This window comes from Ambystoma mexicanum, chromosome 10, assembly GCF_040938575.1.
Source record: "Ambystoma mexicanum isolate Mex_15411 chromosome 10, UKY_AmexF1_1, whole genome shotgun sequence".
NCBI classification, from domain to species: Eukaryota; Metazoa; Chordata; class Amphibia; order Caudata; family Ambystomatidae; genus Ambystoma; species Ambystoma mexicanum.
The window spans coordinates 1,159,252,874-1,159,271,862 of NC_090932.1; the positions used below are offsets into that span (position 1 = coordinate 1,159,252,874).

At 48.9% G+C, this 18,989-nt stretch overlaps 1 protein-coding gene across 1 annotated transcript in view; it reads left to right on the top strand.

The window, feature by feature from the left end:
* SNRNP200 (small nuclear ribonucleoprotein U5 subunit 200) overlaps positions 1-18,989 on the top strand; it is a 983,530-nt gene that overhangs the window by 720,512 nt on the left and 244,029 nt on the right. The gene's annotated exons all lie outside the window — the stretch shown is intronic.

The window sequence follows — 18,989 nt, forward strand, 5'->3', positions numbered from 1 at the left end:
CATAGGCCAATGAAACACTAAAAGCTATATAAATATAATGGTATATTTTATATATACACTTAGGTGAAGTAATTCTTCAAAACGGTAAGTACTTTAACACAATAAGTAACTTTAGAATAACTAATGCAATCTTACGGTAAGCAAATCACTTTTGTAACTCTTTTAGAGTGGCAGTATGCAATTCACAGGTAAGTACAACTTTTGTAATAACTTTCAGGATATCTGTTTCAGGTACTGTTGGGGAGAATTCTCATAAATGTGCTAATTCCCTTCACCTTAGAGACCCCGAGCAACTTTGCTGGATTTTGAGGACTTGATTTGTTATCTGGAAAGAGTGAGAGCCTTTTTTTCCCCGCTCTTTCATGTATTTTGATGTGTTTTTCACTTGTGTTCTTTCATTATGGAGTTTTAGATAAATCCATAGGCTTCATCTTTTCATGTGTTACACAGCACCCTCAGTGCAGTGACGCAGGGATGTCTTTTAGACTTCCCAAAGGTTTAAATACCTTCTCTGGGAAAAACTACTGTTTCCCAGAGAATGTAAAGTGAAATTGACTTTAACAGTCTTTCCAAATTCCTAGACCCAGCACACACCATCTTACAATAGTGCTTGAGGGGTTACATGGTGTCCCCTGTGTAAATACTTGTGTAGCAGTCAAATGCTACCCTTTCCTATTAAAAAGGCTGGCGGCAGTGGTTTTACAACGAACTAACATGATTTTTCCTGACCGCAAACACCGGTGTAGCTAAAAATCACAGGAGCCATGTTTTTCAAAATGGCGCCTTAAGCCCCTTTGTTTAAACCGGTCCCGGTTTTCTTTTTTCTCAGTTTTTTTGGAAAGGTCCTTCTAGTGTTTCTCTGCGCGCCAAACCAGGTTTGGTCCCTTTGTTTGTATGCCTTTCGGGGGCTTCAGGACTGAAGACCGCCTCTGGCGTCTGAGTGTCTGGGGTGGGCAGGAAGTGATGGAGGTGCCCGAAACTCCCTGTGCTTAGTCTCCTAGGAGACCCAAATGTACTCCATTGTGATTTGCTTGCTGGCTGACTGTCCGGCAAGGACAGCCACTCTGCTGGGTGAGTGACAGCTAGGCTGGAATGAAAGGGAGAGAACTGTTTAAAAGGCGAGTCTCTTGGACTGGAAAGCAGTCGACCACTGGAACGAAAGAACCGAAGAAGAGCTGGAAGAGGACGGCTGCTGCAACTCCTGGACCGCTGGTTTGCCCGGTGAAGCCCTGCTGCAGGTCCGAATTGCCAAGTTCATCTCGACGGAGAAGCCCCTTCAAGGACGACTTATTCCTTTGAGTTGGTGGGGCCAATCAACTCGTAAGCCACCTGGATACCATTCTCAAGGCTGGTTAGGATTAACCAGGGAGACGGACACCAGCTTGTGTGCTTGAATATACAGCTACTGGAACTGAAGTGGACTCCATCTTGTTTGCTTTTATAACGATCCCGTGCAGTGCATGAGTCCCCGACGTCCTCCCTCTTGTCCCCACGACTCAGGCTCAGGAACAGTGAGATCTGCAGGACCTGCCAGGAACCAACGTCTTCAGCTGCATTTTGTTCTTCGTACTAAGTTACTGTGCCAACCCAATTGAGAGAACGCCACTCTTGCAGTGAAAGTTTGTGAAACTTTCCCAATTTACAGGCCTAATCAGCTTGTGACCCGACATATGATTCTTTTTCGCCTAAACTACTTCTGAGAACTTTTTCAGGGCTTTACCGGTTGATACCAGAACTGCTCTTTCCTATCCAGAACACTAGCCCATTGACTTTGCCCTGGCCTATTGACTTGAATTGAACTCTTCTGGTGAACTGAAACTATTTGCACTGTCTAACAAGTGTATGTGATCTATTCTACTTACCTTGTCCCTTGTGCTCACTTCTAAGTAACTGAACTGCAATTTGGCCCCTATTTCAGGGGAGCTCAAACTGTCTCAAAATCTTGATATTTGTATTGAAGTGTATTGGTATATAATACTAAGGTGTCTCCATCTAGTGAAATCTTTTCTAAATTACTGTGTAATAAAATAATAAGTGTTTTACCAAGAAACCTTGAGTATAAGTGTCTACTTGAATCACTGTGATTGAAAGTCCTCGCTGTAATTACTTGTACTGCTCACATTCACTCTTGAGATAGGCCTGGCTGCTCAGATCGCTACCAAATACCCTGTGGTACAGACTTATACCAAAGTTGGTTTCGCTAACACCTGTAGTCCTAATTGTGTGTAGTGGTCCCAGAGGTACTGCATGCAATTCTGCCTAACAGGTACAAGTGGATGAAACAAAACCAACATAAAGCAGGTAAATACTTATAGTTGTTTCACAGAGGCCTAACACTAGACGCCCATCCCTATCTAGGTATGAGTGTCTCAGACTGGGGAGCAAAACCAAGGAAGGCACAAGCTGTAGAAAGTCCAAAAGTTCCATGGGAAGTCTTCGGTACAAGTACACTATTTACACTATTTGTTGGGGGGGGGGGAAAGGTCAGGGACTTTGGAAAAGGCTCCCTGTAGGCACACAGGCGTTATGAATGGGAGAACCTGTATGGGAAAACTCCCAAACACACGAAGCAGCAAAGTAACTCTAGGTAAGTTCTACCAAGAATCCCACAGTACCTTAGAAGTGAAGAGGTTGCAGCATGATGATGCAGCAGCAGACCTGATCACTGGATTCTTGGTCAAGCAAACGAAAGAAGGGACACTGGAAACAGCAGCAGTCGAGTTAACGGGCTTCAGACAAAGGATTCTTTGTGGGTCTGTGATTTTGGAGCCTTTTGAGAAGCACCAGCACAGAACGATTACTGCCTAGTGGATTCGTCTTGCTTTCTCAGTCGAGCACTCTGGTGAGAGGACTTCAAGTAGTGGAATCTTGCCTCTGGAGGTCCAAAGGAGTCGACCAAAGTTTTGGGAGGATCCGATCTTCTGAAGATGAACTGCACAGTGGCCACTGGAGATTTATAGCCTATGATGGTCACAGCTTTTCGTGGGATAGTTCGAAGTACAGGTCGTCTCTAGACTGATGAGTCCCACCATCTAAAGGAGAGAGTCGGCCTCTTCGGAGTTCTCCTAATTCAGTCGAGCAGCAGCGATTATACTGTCAGGGAGATTTATCGTTTTTCTGCTTCATCCCCTCTCCAAGTGAGACCCCCAGCACTTTTTGCTGGACTTCTGGATCTTTCTCTTTCAATAGTGAATGAGTGGATGAGTGGAGCCTTCTATTTGTATTCTTTAGTTTTATTGTGATTTTGGTGACCAAAGCAACCTTACACAAAGAAAGAACAGATATCTGAAAATACATAGCAAAACATAAAATAACAATTCTCAGTATATAAAACATATATAAATCTCACTGTATAAGAACAGAAACACATAGTAAAAATTGATACAAGGATAAAATAAGCGAAGCATTTTGGCCCCACATTAACCAAGTTCAGAAAATATCAAAACTGAAATCATATTCTTGGAGCATTTTGTTTAAATCATCTTTCTCTATTTTTCTTAAAGTACGGACAGGCAGTAACCCAATGTTTGAGGGTTTCCTTGTCATTCCTACTTTCGCAAAATCTACAATGAATGTTATCAGATAGAGTGTTGCCCTTTCCCATGGAGGATAAGTTCTTTAGGGTGGAACTCATAGAGGCGGAAAAGTAAACCTCTCGAACTCTCACAAGGCAACCTCTGCAGGTACTATGGAATGCATTGAATTTTGTGTACAAATTTAGCATAGTCTGTATAAATTGAATACAGATTAATGGTCTTCACTGTTTCCACCCAATCAAGTTTGTACAATTTGGCCTTTACATAACCAGGTTAATGAACGAATTCCTCTTCCGTTGCACCAATATGAACAAGAATATCCTGCATTCTTTTAGTAAAGAGATTAGCAGATGTAATAAAGATTCTCCAGCATGGGGTCTGGCACGGATTCACATGCTCATGAATATTCCCCGTCAGGCTGGGAATCCTCGGTAAAAAAAAAAAATCAGTTTAGTTTCTGAACTGTCTTTCTACTAACAACCCAATCACTGGTCTCCGGGTCATATTGCCCCCAGCCAATGACTTCCCTCTACCTAAGCCCCTCCTCTGGCAGCAATCTTCAGATTTTTTCTGCACGTTCAAGTGTTGGGAGTCCTCGTGCTTAGCTCTCGGGCTTTTTCTGCGTATTGCGTTTTTTCAAAGTGTTTACTCTCATTTTTTCTGTCAATTCGAGCCTCAAGCTTCACCGATTCTTCTTCCGATTAATGGGGACCCGTTTCGGAAATGTCTGCGCCCCTCAAGGGTGAATTTTCGTCGAATTCCACTTCTTGGAGGATTCCGGAAGATCTTTGAGGCCTACCCCGCGTGGACATGGCCCAGAACAAAGGAGATTTGACTCCCACTGGATCCAAGCTGTTTAGGAACTGCCCAGGATGTGGACTGCAGAACGTTTTTAAGGAGGACGAACACTCCCGGTGCCTCTACTGCATGCACTCCGACAAGTCACACGTGGAGGAGGACTGCGCGTTCTGCAAGAACATGTCCGTCCGGACCATGCAGGACCGTCGTAAACGACTCTCTGACTGGCTGGAGGCTAGAGCCCAGCAGCAGGTAAGAAGAAATCCGAGCGCTCTTCTAAGACCTTTGAGGGCGCTCCGGCGACGGGGCCCCAACAAAAGACAAAGCACTGCAAATCCGCGGGCACCGGGAGCGCTGTTGGTTCGGGCACCTCGGCTGCCAGGCAGGGCGCAAAGTCACTTACTAAGTCAACCACGAGTCAACGCTCCGGATCGTTTCAGTGGAAGTCGGAGAACCTGGGTAAGCTTCGGGAGAAGCCCCAGTCGATCCCGACGGAGAAAGCCAAGTGGGCGCGAGGCGGTGACCCTCCCACCACAGTGAAGGCCTCAGAGTTGCCCATGGTCGTGAAGGCCCATTTTCACCAGGCTAAGGCCTCGATTGAAGGAGTCGTGGCGGCCCTGGCGAAGCCTACGGGGGCGACCCCAGTGGAGACGACTTCCGGGCCTAGAGGTTTCCTGCCTCCCCGTAGGGAATCGTCTTTCCAGCCTATCTTCTAGGTATTTCCAAATAAGGTTTATACTTTGATCTGTGTACCTTCAAGTATAGTGTTTTGTTTTTATATTGTGATTTCATATAATGTTTTAGTGCTTACTTACCCCTAGATTTATCTGGGCCTACCTGGATTTAAATAAATCCTTTATTTTTACAATACAAAGTGTTTCTTTGGACCATTTGTATTACAATTTCATTTGTACTGATTCTACAGCCCTCTCTCCCTCGTAAGATAATCCTGGCTGCTCTGTCTACGCTACCATGAACTCGGGTGGTACAGCCTTATACTAAGAGTGGAGTCTTGTACTGCTACAGTTCAATGGTTTTACTAAGCCCTTAGTTTGACTTCAGAAAAACTATCCTAACACCATGTATGATCCTTTGCCCCTGGGCTGCATCTAACTAGTTTTTTCAGGCGACCTGACGCCCAAGGGTTTGTGTGCGCTATACAAATGTAATCAATAATTAAAATAAATCATCTACATTTTGATTTGGCGGATATTATATTAAATCTGCCTGTAATTCAAAGGCAATAGGCCCTGATGATCTGTCTAATTTTTAATTGAAAAAATGTCTAGAGTTATGGGCGGCTGTCTTGCATAAAATCTTCCTGTTAGTAAATGTAACTCAGAGACTGCCCAGCTCATGGACTCAAGCGATCACTATACCCATTTACAAAAAAGGGGACAGACAAGAACCAAGCAGTTATAGGCCCATCTCTCTGCTTGATGTTCCAGGGAAATTGTACTGTTAGCTAATTTTGAGGGAACTACAATCATGGGTGAGGTCTAAAAAATTGAGACCCCTTGCAATCTGGTTTCGTAAAGGGTTTAGGAACTATCCCAAACATAATGCTATTGAATTTGATCAAGGCACAGCAGGCACAAAGATCGCAACCCCTGTATATGGGGTTCATTGATTTTAAAGCAGCATTCGACTGTTGATCGAGATCTGCTGTTATTTTGTTTCATTCAAAAACATTGATGCAGGTCCGCATTAGTCTAGATGGGAAATTGTCACTGGAAATTGAAACCCAACGTTGTCTAAAACAAGGTTGCGCGGTGGCAGCATTCTTGTTTAATTTTTTCATTATTGACTTAGGACATGAGTTTTCGGATTGTAAGGGAGACCCTCCTAGGATTGGTGAGAAGCATATCCCTTACCTGCTATACGCGGATGACCTGGTATTATTGTCACAAACTACGCAAGATCTACAGTGCATGTTAGCAAGGTTAGGGGATTATGCTCATCGAAACAGATTGATCATTAATGTTGCTAAATCCCAAGTTATATCTTGTAGTTCCACGTTGGCACCTTGGAAGGCATACCCCTTGCTTTCATGGTCGATACAAGACATTAAATTGGTAAGGGCATCCCAGTACAAATATCTGGGGATCAAAATTACTAAGTCAATGTAACGGAGATGTGGGCATAATGGGTCAGAACAAGTTACGGCAATTGATCTCCCAGTCTAGAATTTTAATCCATAAATTTGGTAAATTCTCCCTGAAACATGTGGTGGACTATTATAAAATGAAAGTGGTCCCGATTATGCTGTATGGCGTGGAGAGTAAGTTGTTCTACAAAATCTATCCATGGAAGGCCTTAGAGTCAAAGTACTGGAAGGAGATTCTAGGCTTGCCCAAGGCAGTGCCGATTGCACTGATACGCTATGAATTGGGGTTATCATCTCTGCATGCACAGGCAAGTTGGAGGCAATGTGCCCTGTTACGTAAGTGCTTGTTAGGTGTAAATAGTGGCTCAATTCTAGAGGTTCTTGCTTCTGCCTTGTTAAAATCTAGAAACACTTTCCCGAGGAATTGGTTTTAGTGTGTATTGAATTACATGGTGGGCACAGATGTAACACTCGAATTGTTACAGAATCCGGTTTGCGCTAAAGTGAAGTGCTATCGCGCAGACTGGGCCTCGGACACTATCGAAGTGTATACACTATAAAGACTTCAACATCTGGGCTTTTGGTGTAAAACCTTATGGAATGATGGCCCAATACTTGGTGAAATGCCCGTCGCCGGCTATTCGGGCTGAGTTCCTAAGGTTTAGATTTAATTTATGGGGCACTCGCGATGTATTGTGTAGGCGCAAATTAATTACTAGAGACCGAAATTACTGTAGATACTGCTTTAGATGCACGACAAAAGGAAACTCTTCAACACTTGTTGGTCGATTGTCTGACTTTAAAGACGGTTCGGGAAAGATGTTTTCAGAATGTACTTGCATTTCACACTCTGGTCTCAGGAGAGCAAAAATGGCAAATCCTGTTCTCAACTCCAAGAGAAAGAGTACAGATTGCAATAGTGCAATTTCTTAGACTGGTTCTTCCAAGAGATGAAGTCACTCACCATGATGCGCAGGGTTTACTTCACTAGTATAAATCAATGATGCGCCCAGCAATGGTGGGTGTTCTTAAGTTCTAAAGCTCTCCTCGGGTGTTTAGCCCTTTTTTTATGTATCATTTCCTGATTAAGTGAAGTGGCATTATTTTATTATTATTGTAGTGTATTCATGTATAAATTATCTGAAGTGTAAGTTTAAATGAAAAGTGTTCCTTTTGTATGTATTTTGTATCTGTTCAAAATATTTGAAAAGTTGTTTATCAACTAAATCAAATTAATAAAAAAAATAAAATGGGTATAGCACGATTGGCACATTTTTGCGCAAACCCCACCCTCCATGGCTTTTAGGTCGAGAGCATACCTGTTTTGAAGGGTCATAAGTCTTATTGTTCTTAACTCTTCCTTTATTGCATTGAAGCCCTTTACAGTGGAGTTAAGTTTGTAGCAGTTCCCACCAAATTGTCTGCAACCATTTAGCATTTGTCTGTACCCAGGGGATAATGGAGGCAAAGAACATTTAATTCCTGAGATATAGTTACTTTCTCCAGCATGGGGTCTGGCATGGATTCACATGCTCATGAATATTCCCCGTCGTCAGGCTGGGAATCCTCGGTAAAGAAAAAACCAGTATCAGTTTCGTTTCTGATCTGTCTTTCGTAGTAATAACCAATCACTGGTCTCTGCGTCATACTGACCACAGCCAATGACTGCCCTCTACCTAAGCACCGCCTCCGGCAGCCATCTTCAGATTTTTACCGCACGTTCATGTGTTGGGATCCTCGTGCTATTGCTCTCGAGCGTTAGTGCTATTTTTTCGCGCTTTTTCACAAAAACTTCGATTCTTCCGGTCAAAAGAGCCTCAAGCTCCACCGATCCTACATCCGATCAACGGGGACCCGTGTCGGATTCATCTGTGCCCCTCAAGGGTGAAGATTTCGTCGAGCTACACTTCGGAGGACTCCAGAAGCTTCTCAGGCCCGGTCTCGGAGATGGCCCAGGAGAAGGGAAGCTCGACGCCCGGAAAGCTGTTCAGGGCCTGCCCTGGATGCCAGCTGCAGAACGTCTTCAAGGAGGACGAACACTCTTTCTGCCTTTACTGCCTTCATGGGGACAAGACGCACGTGGAGAAGGACTGTGCGTTTTGCGGCAACATGTCGGAACGGACCATGAAGGACCGCCATCAACGTCTCGCCAGCTGGCTGGAGGGTAAGAGCCCGTCTGGCGAGAAGAAGAAGTCTGAGCGGTCTTCTAAGACCTTTGAGGGCGCCCCGGCGACGGGGGCCCAACATAAGGCCAAGCACCGCGAGTCCGCTGGCACCGGGAGCGCCGAACGGTCGGGCTCTACGGGCGCCAGGCAGGGCGCACCCTCCCCGGCACCATCAACCACGAGCCAACGCTCTGGGTCGGGTAAGAGGAAGGCCGAGCACCCGGCGAAGCTCCTGGAGAGACCCCGGTCGAGCTCTAAGGCAGAGGAGGAGCGTGGCAGTGCCCCCTCCCTCAAGGATAAGGCGGTGAGCGCACCTAAGGTGGTGAAGGCCTTGATCCATTCGACCAAGCCCTCTATCGAAACGGTCGCGGCGGCCCTGGCCCAGCCTGTGGAGGCTGCACCAGTGGTGGCGGCCTCGGGGCCCAGAATCTCCCTGCCTCCTCGGAGGGAGTCTTCTTTCGTGCCCATCGATAGGACCCCCGTAAAACCCTCCGTGGGGAAGAAGGGGGGGCAGGGCGTCGTCGGAGATTCGGCCTCAACCTCAGAAGAGGAACTGATCGAGGTCTTAAGCCACGGCCTAGGCGTGGAACAAGACCAGCCCGTCGGAATGGGCCCCGACGCAGGTGACGACGACGACATCGTCGAGGATACCGACGGGGCCCCTGCTCGCCCGTCGGATTCCCCTCTGCCAGCGCCGCAGGACAACTCAGCGGCCATTTTGTTGGCTATACAGTCCTTATGCTCCGAGATAAGGACGAGACTACCGTTACCGACGGAGGAACCTCTCCCGTCGGGGGATCCAGAACCGGGACCTTCTGGTGTTCCCCCTACCAAGAAAAGAAGGATCCATCCACCGCCTCCTTTTCAACCATCGCGCCCCATCCAGCCCTCCTCCCCGTCCACCCGAGGGGATGATACGGGGACTGACACGGCAGCGACGGGTACGGACGACGAGGCATACGACGAGGATTTTCCGTCGTCGCCTCCCCCCAGGGCTTCTCCGCCCGACGAGATTGGATCGTTCCACTCAATGATCGCCAGGGCATCCGAGCTTTTCCAACTCTGCCCTGAGGAGAAGAAAAAGGAAGGCTTCCTTTACCAACGGCGCGAGACCAAGAGGAAGACGGTCCTCGCAGTGCCTCTGTTGGACGACATTTGGGATGAGGGCCTTTCCCTCCTCAAGAACCCTTCCACGACGCCAGCGAAAAGAGACCGGTACGAGAAAAAGTACCGGGTCCCGGACTCGGCCCCCCTATGCCTCCGGGCGCAGCCTACCCCGGACTCCGTCGTCTCCGCGGCAGCCAGGAAGAAAGCGGGGGGGGGTGCGGCCTCCACGTCGACTTCCCCGCCGGACGGCGAGGGAAAGAAATTGGATGCCATGGGACGCAGAGTCATCTCGTCGGCGGCGACGACGATTAAAGCGGCCAACGCCTTGGCTATCGTGGCCCGCTACGACAGGGAACTCTGGTACAAGATAGCTCCCCTGCTGGATTTTCTGCCGGACGACAAGAGGGCGGAGGCCCTTGAGATCCTGCAGGAAGGTGAGGTGGCCTCGGACCACGCCATCACCGTGGCGACGGACATCGCCGACACTGGGTTCCGCCAGATGGGCAACGGCGTTTGCCTTCGACGGCGCGGATGGCTCAAGGCTACGGACTTTCGGCAGGACGTCCAGAACAGGGTCCTGGACATGCCCTTCGACGGGAACAACCTGTTTGGGAAGACAGTGGACGATTCCCTTCAGGCCATCAAGGCGGATACGGAGACGGCCCGGGCCCTTGGAGTGCTGCAGCAACGGCGGACGCCCTTTCGGAGCGGCGGAGGCAAGGGCGCCTCCAAAGGTTCCGGCGGCGGTTTCGCTTCCTACCGTCAAGCGGCCCGCTCGTCGTCGCAAGAGGCCTACAGAGGACGAGGCAAGTCTGGCGGCCCCCGCCGTCGTCGCCAAGGGGGCCAAGGCGGCAAGGCCGCGTCCAAGCAGGATTGAACCGGCCGTGGGGTCGGGCCCCCACCGAAGCACCCCGGTGGGAGGCCGGCTGGCGGGCTTCGTCAGCGTGTGGGAGTCCATCTCCACCGACCGTTGGGTGCTGGACGCCCTGGCCCGGGGCCACGCGCTCGAGTTTCAAAGAAGGTGCCCGCGCGTCCCCCCCGTGGCCAGGAAAGAACTTCACGTCCCTCAACTTCTCCTGGAGGTGAAGGCGATGCTCAGGAAGGGCGCCATCGAACTCGTCCCAAAGAGGCTTCGGGGCTCCGGAGTCTACTCGCGTTACTTCCTCGTGAAGAAGAAGACGGGAGGATGGCGCCCCATCCTGGACCTGCGACGCCTGAACAAGTTCATCAAGGCGCAGAAGTTCCGGATGGTCACCCTCCAGCACGTCCTGGGTCAGCTGGAGGAAGGAGACTTCCTATCGTCGTTGGATTTGGAGGATGCCTACTTCCACATTCCCATCCTAAAGGGGCACCGAAAATTCCTCAGATTCGTGGTCCAAGGGCGTCATTACCAGTTCAAAGCCCTTCCCTTCGGACTGCGGTCGGCACCCAGGGTTTTCACCAAGTGCCTCGCACCGGTGGCGGCGCAGCTGCGCCGCGAGGGGATTCACGTCTACCCCTACCTGGACGACTGGCTCATCCGCGCCAAGACGAGGGAGCTCGCCGTGGTCCACACGGCAAGGACCGTCCAACTCCTCACGGACCGGGGATTCTCCGTGAACTACGCCAAATCCCACCTGGTGCCCGCGCAAGTCGCACTGTTTCTGGGAGCGAGGCTCGACACAGTGTCCCTTCTGGCCTCCCCGTCGGAGGAGAGGACCAGGACCATCTTGGGCAAGGTGCAACGGATGTTGGTGGCCGACGCGGCCAAGGTGAGGTCCATCAAGTCCCTCCTCGGGATGATGTCTTCCTGCATCTACCTCATTCCCATGTGCAGGCTCCGGATGCGCCCGTTGCAAGAGTTCCTGGATGCGCGCTGGATCCAGACGACGGGCAGCTTCGAGGAAAGGATCAAGCTCGACGGGAGTTTCCGACGAGCGATACGGTGGTGGGGCACCCGCGCGCATCTGACGGCGGGCATGGACTTCCAGACCCCAGCCCACCAGGTGACTGTGACCACGGATGCCTCCCTAGAAGGGTGGGGAGCGCACACCGAAAATCTGCACGCAAGGGGACTCTGGCTCCCGACGGAGAAGTCCCTGCATATCAACGTCCTGGAGCTCCGTGCAGTGTTTTGGGCCCTCAGGTCCTTCCTTCCGTCCCTCAAGGGCAAGGTGGTGAGGATCTTCACCGACAACACCACCACCATGTTTTACATCAGGAAACAGGGCGGAACCAGGTCCCCAGCGCTGTCCAAGGAGGCGCAGGACCTGTGGCATTGGGCCGTCGCCCAAGGGATTCTTCTGGTGCCGTTTCATCTGGCAGGGATAAAAAACACCATCGCCGACTCACTCAGCAGGGAGCTGCGCTCGTGCCACGAGTGGGAACTACGGCAGGATCTGGTGGATCGCCTCTTCCGACGGTGGGGCACACCCCAGATCGACCTGTTCGCGACGGCGACGAACACCAAGTGCCGGAGGTTCGCCAGCAGGTTTCCCCAGACGAGGAGCATGGGCGATGCTTTCTCGTTCCCCTGGGAGGGCCTGTTCCTCTACGCGTTCCCTCCTTTGCCTCTGCTAATCCGGCTCGTCAACCAGCTCAAGAGGTCACGGTGCAGGATGATCCTCGTCGCACCTGCGTGGCCGAGGCAGATATGGTTCCCGGACCTTCTGGACTTGTCGGCGTCCCCGCCAATCAAGCTGCCGGCGGACGCGGATCTACTCTCCAGGGAAGGAGGCGCCATCCTCCACCACGACCCGAAGTCGCTGAACTTGCAGGCCTGGCTCCTGCAGCGCTAGAGTTTGGAGGATACGACATACCGGCCGACTGCAGAGAGGTTCTTGCAAAGGCCAGGGCGTCCTCGACTCTTAAATGCTACGGACACAAATGGAAGAGGTTCTCTGTCTGGTGCCACGCACAGAAGATTAACCCTCTACGGATTACGGCTCCCCAAGTGCTGCCGTACCTGCTGACGCTGGCCAAAGCTGGTCTGGCACACGCGTCCATCAAGATTCATCTTGCTGCGATCTCCCGATACACCAGAACCACGGGCAGGACGTCCTTGTGGTCTCATCGTCTGGTGAAAGAGTTCATGAAGGGACTGTTCAGATCGTTCCCGCCGGTGAAGGCTCCGGCCCCGGCGTGGGAGCTCAACGTGGTACTGACCAAACTCATGGGACCTCCGTTCGAGCCTCTGCACTCGGCCCCGTTGAAGTTTCTATCGTGGAAAACAGCTTTTCTCGTGGCCATCACCTCCGCACGACGAGTGGGAGAGATCCAGGCCCTTTCCTGCAAGGCACCGTACTTGACTTTCCACGACACGAGGGTAGTGCTCAGGACGCACCCCTCCTTCATGCCCAAGGTACCGTCGGACTTTCATCTCAACGAACCCTTGGTGTTACCTGTGTTCTTCCCGTCGCCTTCGTCGCCGGCTGAGAGGACTTTGCACTCGCTGGATGTAGCTAGAGCGCTGAAGTTCTACGTGGACCGCACGAAAGGTTTTCGGAAGACGTCACAACTCTTTGTGAACTTTGGACCTGTCAATCAGGGGAAGGCTCTCTCGAAGGCTTCCATCTCCAGATGGCTCTCCGGCTGTATCATGTACTGTCACCGGTTGGCAAACCGACCGCTGCCTGGCCGTCCGAGAGCCCATTCCACCAGAGCGATCGCAGCTACCACGGCGTTCCTATCTGGTGTGCCCCTGCTGGACATATGCAGGGCTGCTACGTGGAGGTCGACACACCTTCACGAAATTCTACTGCGTCGACCGGGATTCCAGGGAGGAGTCCAGGGTCGGCCAAGCAGTGCTGCGCAACCTGTTCGCCTGAGGTGAGCCTGGTGAGGAGGTAAGATGCTTAATGTTGAGTTGATGTGATGCTTAATGTTGAGCCTTTGCCACCTCCCGTGGTTGTGCATGTGTGTACTGCTATGTATTCTTTATTCATGAGCATGTGAATCCATGCCAGACCCCATGCTGGAGAAGGAACAAGTTACTTACCTGTAACTGTTGTTCTCCAGCATGGGTCTGGCATGGATTCACATGCGAACCCTCCCGCCTACCCCTCTGCGGCTCTTCACTTGGTCATACTGCCACTTCACGTGCTTCCAAATCTGAAGATGGCTGCCGGAGGCGGTGCTTAGGTAGAGGGCAGTCATTGGCTGTGGTCAGTATGACGCAGAGACCAGTGATTGGTTATTACTACGAAAGACAGATCAGAAACGAAACTGATACTGGTTTTTTCTTTACCGAGGATTCCCAGCCTGACGACGGGGAATATTCATGAGCATGTGAATCCATGCCAGACCCATGCTGGAGAACAACAGTTACAGGTAAGTAACTTGTTCCTTCTCATTTGGTTTATTTGAGGTCCAGAGACCTTCTCCAATGCGTGTCCATTTTAGGGATGTATGCAATCTGGAAATAGTGTGGGGGCACTACCAACGTGGGCATGCTTATCCATACCATGGAACACAGTCCTCCCCAATCTAGGGTAAAGTTAATGTACCCTCTGTACTCACAAGCCCAATAGTGGTCCATTAAAACTGCGGTGCCTATCTTCGTGGTGGGCACTTTAAAAATGCGTTTGTACTTTTTGTTTTCCCCTACTTTCACAGGTCCAGCATTCCTGAAGCATAAGGTGGCGTTTTTTTTTTTACAGGGTCAATGGGTACAGGGCCTGCTTCATCTTCTACCCATATGTGAGCAACTTGTAGTATTTGGTCCATTCTTTGAGACATTTATCATTTGCATTCTGCACTACTTCCACTGGTACTGCCAGAAGTACTTGTGCTTTACATCCCATCATCCCTTTGACCCACCCTGCTGACGTATAGAACTGTCCATGTATCAAAAACTGGGGTCTTTCCCAGCATCCGGGCACCTCAGGCGCTTCCTTCCCTACAACATTTGGACATTGCAACAATTTTCTATCTACTGTTGTAGTCTCCTTCATTTGGGCCGACTAATACGTATTGTATCATTTTATTTTTTGTCTTGGGTGTCTTCCATCATTGCCTTTGTTTCTATATAGCTATCCTCAGAGGGGAATGTGCCCTTTGACATCCGTCGTAACGTGGCCAGTTCCCTTCAAATTGTCCTCTGGTTGTGCATAGTGTTAAATGAGTTAATCAGTGGGCATTGTGTGCTGGCACTTCTGTTTCCACAATTGTCCTTGAAGCACTCCTGGAGTAGGGAATGAGAAAACACACCTAACAGCTTTCATAAGAGGTCTTCCTCCCCACTCGGATCATGTGTTGATATGACATATTAATTTGTGTAGAGTCGGCCATATAAGCACTCTCATGCTGAAACTCTTCCATTGCACTTCATTTTAGTCTTTTAATCTGCCCAATAGTCACAGGGACAGATTGGGGTATTACTTCGTCCCCCATGGAGATAGGAATCATGTTTATATACATTGATTGGGGTGCTTGATAAAAAAACAATTATCGTAAGAAAAAAGAACAAAGAAATAAAGAGAAAATGTAGCTATAAGCATAATTAAAAGTGGATAAGGGGTGGGTGTTAGGCAAGATTGTATGCCGTACCCTTTGGGTGCACTACAACAACCCTGACCTCCTGGCAATAGGAACCCAAACTTTGTTATAAGCTTGTACTACATAGGTTGGTAGCATGATCGAGCAGCCAGGCTTATCTCAAGAAGGGGGCAAATGTGAGCTGTAGGGGAGTTAAACAGAGGTTCACAGTGACAAGTATTCAAATAAACTCTTACAAGGTTTCTTGATTAAACCATTATTTGTCAGTTAGAGTAAGCCTTCTTCAGAACGGGACTATATAATAGCAACACACAAATACACTCCAAAATACACACTTAATATTTCTAAACCAGTAAGTATCCTTTTGGGATGACACGTTAGTAACTAGGACACTGTGGTCATTAATATATTACCGTTCGCATTTAGAATCAGACTTAAGAGTTTGTCAAAGAGAGAGGTTATTATGATAAAACAAGAGATCTCATAAATATTCTCAAAGCAGGTAAGTAGTTTTGAACCCCCCCCTAATGCAAAGTTAGTTAACCCCATCCTGGAAGGAAGACCAGACACATTCACAGAGGGAAGAAGAGTCATTCAGGGAGCCAGGCTAGGCCAAAGTCACTTGGGCAAAGGTCTAGGTGAACTGAAGCACTTCTCAGAGGTAGCCGAGTCTTGCACAGTGTTTTAAAAGTCTCTGCAAAAAAGAAGAATTCAAAGATCGATGAATTGAAAGACAAGGGGAAAACTGCATTGCTATTACTTTTGGCTTTATCGGCCGCCTTCGATTTTGTCGACCATAAAGTGTTATGCAATCATCTTGCCACAGCAGCCCACTTCTCCCAGGAGGCAATAGCATGAATCCAATCCTTTCTCAACAACAGGACCACGAGTCTTCTTCCCTTCGGCGGCTGCCAATCCGATCCCTATAACATGTGGAGTTCCTCAAAGCTCATGCGTGTCACCAGAATGTACAATATTTTCACAAAGCCGCTCTTCGACCACCTGGATCATCTGGATGTCACCTACACTAACTATGCAGATGACACCCAGATCCTCCTACCCCTTGCAGGCAACTACGACCTGGATATAGCACTTGTGAACAAAGTATATCTATTCATTCAGGCATGGATGGCCACCCACGGCCTCTGCCTAAATGACAATAAAACAGAGCTCCTAATCCTAGGCTCTCCAGCTACAACAAATTTAGCAAGGAATATGTCTCCTTTAACATTGATGGGAATATAATTGAAGTGGCATCAAAGGTAAAGACGTTAGGTTTCCACTTAGACTCAGCACTTGACCCCCGCAAACAAGTTAATGCCACGGCCTCAGCAACTGCTTATATTTGCAAGTTGATACGTGCCTGTAAACCTTTCCTCTCCATAGAGTTGCCAGAGCCCTCATACTGTCTAAAGTGGACTACTGCAACTGACTCTACTTAGGTGCTAGTAAGTACATGATTAATAAACTCCAAGTCCTGCAAAATAATGCACCGAGGATTGCCTTGAATATATCGAGAAGAGAACATATATCTGAAACAAGATGGACAACCATTTATTCTGTCTTCAAGGACAAGATCAACTCAAAACTATGTCACTAACCTATAAATGCCTCAATCAGGCCACCCCACTATACTTAACTGAGAAATCTGCCATGAAAACAGCATCCCGTGTCACCAGGTCAGCAAATTCTGCCTGCCTGGTTGTTCCCAGGTACAAACTAAAGAAATCAGGGGGGAGCTGTTTCCCAGTTATGGCTGCTCAGCTCTGGAACACACTCCCGCCATCCCTAAAAACAAACCAGTCCTTCGCCAACTTTAGGAGAAAGTCCATAACCTGGTTGACCACTAAAAATCTATAATGTGTTTAGGCTAGTATATGCTCTCCTGACAATTACTGTACCATGTGTTGCATTTACCCTTATGTGTTGCTTATGTTATGATCACTACCTTTTATACTTGATGTACTGTACTGCCTTATTTCCTTTTGCTAATCTTTGCGATTGTTAATCTGTAAACTTACTGCTATGTGCCCAGATACCTCAGGGTTCGGTGTGCTTTATAAATCAATAAAACAAAGTAGGGCCGCAAGCTGTTTAGGCTTGTGAAGTAAAGCAGCTATCAGCAACTCTACAGAGCAACCACAACAAGTCTCACCAACAGAGAACAAGTGCAGTTACACGACAAGAGGTAAGTTCTCTGAGACTGTAGAGTAACTTTAGGTTGAAGAAAAGTGCAGCAGATGACTTCTGTTCCTGTGCAGCTCTGCAGATCCTGGTGTTCCGTGGTCGTGGGGACAAGAGGGAGGACTTCTTGGAACTCCTGCAATGGGATGGGCACTGACCGCAACCCACCATCTTCAAACAAGTGGCACTTCAGTGTTTCAGCTCCTTCTGTCTACCGCAAACAGCACCACCGTGATTTCTGGCTGTTGAGATGGACTTTCCTTGCAACTGGGGTCCAGGACTCTATTGTGGCTCAGGCTCGGCCAGTCCTGCTTCCTGGGAGTCCGGAGGATCTTCCTGTAGCTCTTGTCCGGTTTAAAAGCAACAGACACAATCTGGTGTTCCTCTCCCTGGTGTTACGGTTCCAGCAGCAACTCTGTGGAAATCCAACCAGATCTGAGAGGATGTCCAGGTGGCTTACTTTAGAGTTGATTGGTCACACCAACGCAAGGGGAGAAGTCGTCTTTGCAGGGGCTTCTCTGTTGATACGAATTTGGAGTTTCAGCACAGCAGCAGGGCTTCACCTGGGAAGACCAACGGTCCAGGAGTTGCAGCAGGCGTCCTCTTCAAGTTCTTCGGTTCCTTCATCCAGTGGTCGACTCTGCCTTCCAAGCCAAAAAGCCTCGCCTTTTATGCAGGTTTCTCCCATTCATTCCAGCCTACCGGTCAGTCACCCAGCAGGGTGGCTGTCCTTGCTGAACAGTCAGTCGGCCAATCACCACAGCGTGCATTTGGGTCTCCTAGAAGACTAAGCATAGGGAGCTTAGGGCACCTCCCTCACTTCCTGCCCCCACCAGACACCCTGAAGACAGAGGCGGGCTTCACTCGTGGATCCCGCCAAAGGCAAAGCGAACAAAGAGACCAAACCTGGTTTTGTGCCCAGAGTAAATCTCAAGAAGGACCTTTCCACAAAAATGTTGGAAAAAGACGACCAGTGCCATGTTGACAAAAATGGCACCGTTGGGTTGCTTTACTGCAGCTGCGAACGCAGCCCGCACTAAATGCACACCATAGTAGTTAAAAGTAAACCACTGCCACCAGCCATTCATCGAGGAAAGGGTACCATAAAATTCTTACATGAGAAGCTAGACAAAGGGAATACTAAGTAACCCCTCCAGAACCTTATTGTAAGATAGTGTGTGCTGGGTCTAGAAAGTTACAAATGTAAAGTCAATTTCACTTTGCTGCTCTTGGCAACAGTAGTTTATCCAAGAGAAGGTATTTAAACCTTTGGGAAATCTAAAAGATTTCCCTTGTCACTGCACTGAAGGTGCTGTGTGACAGTGTAAAAGATGCCTATGGAGTTTGTCGACTCCACAACCAAAAGAAACAGAGTTCAAAATCACATTTAAATTACATGAGAGAGAGGGAGAGAGGGTCTCACTCTCGCCAGGTAAAATATCAAGTCCTCAAAATCCAGCAAAGTTGCTGGGGGCCTCTAAGGTAGAGAGGAATTAGCAAATTTCTGAGAATTCTCCCCAACAGTGGGCACCACTCGACATCTTAACATCTAACGTCTTAATTCTTCAGTAATCATAACAATATTCAATCTCATTTATCGGAGCGCATCAGTAAAAA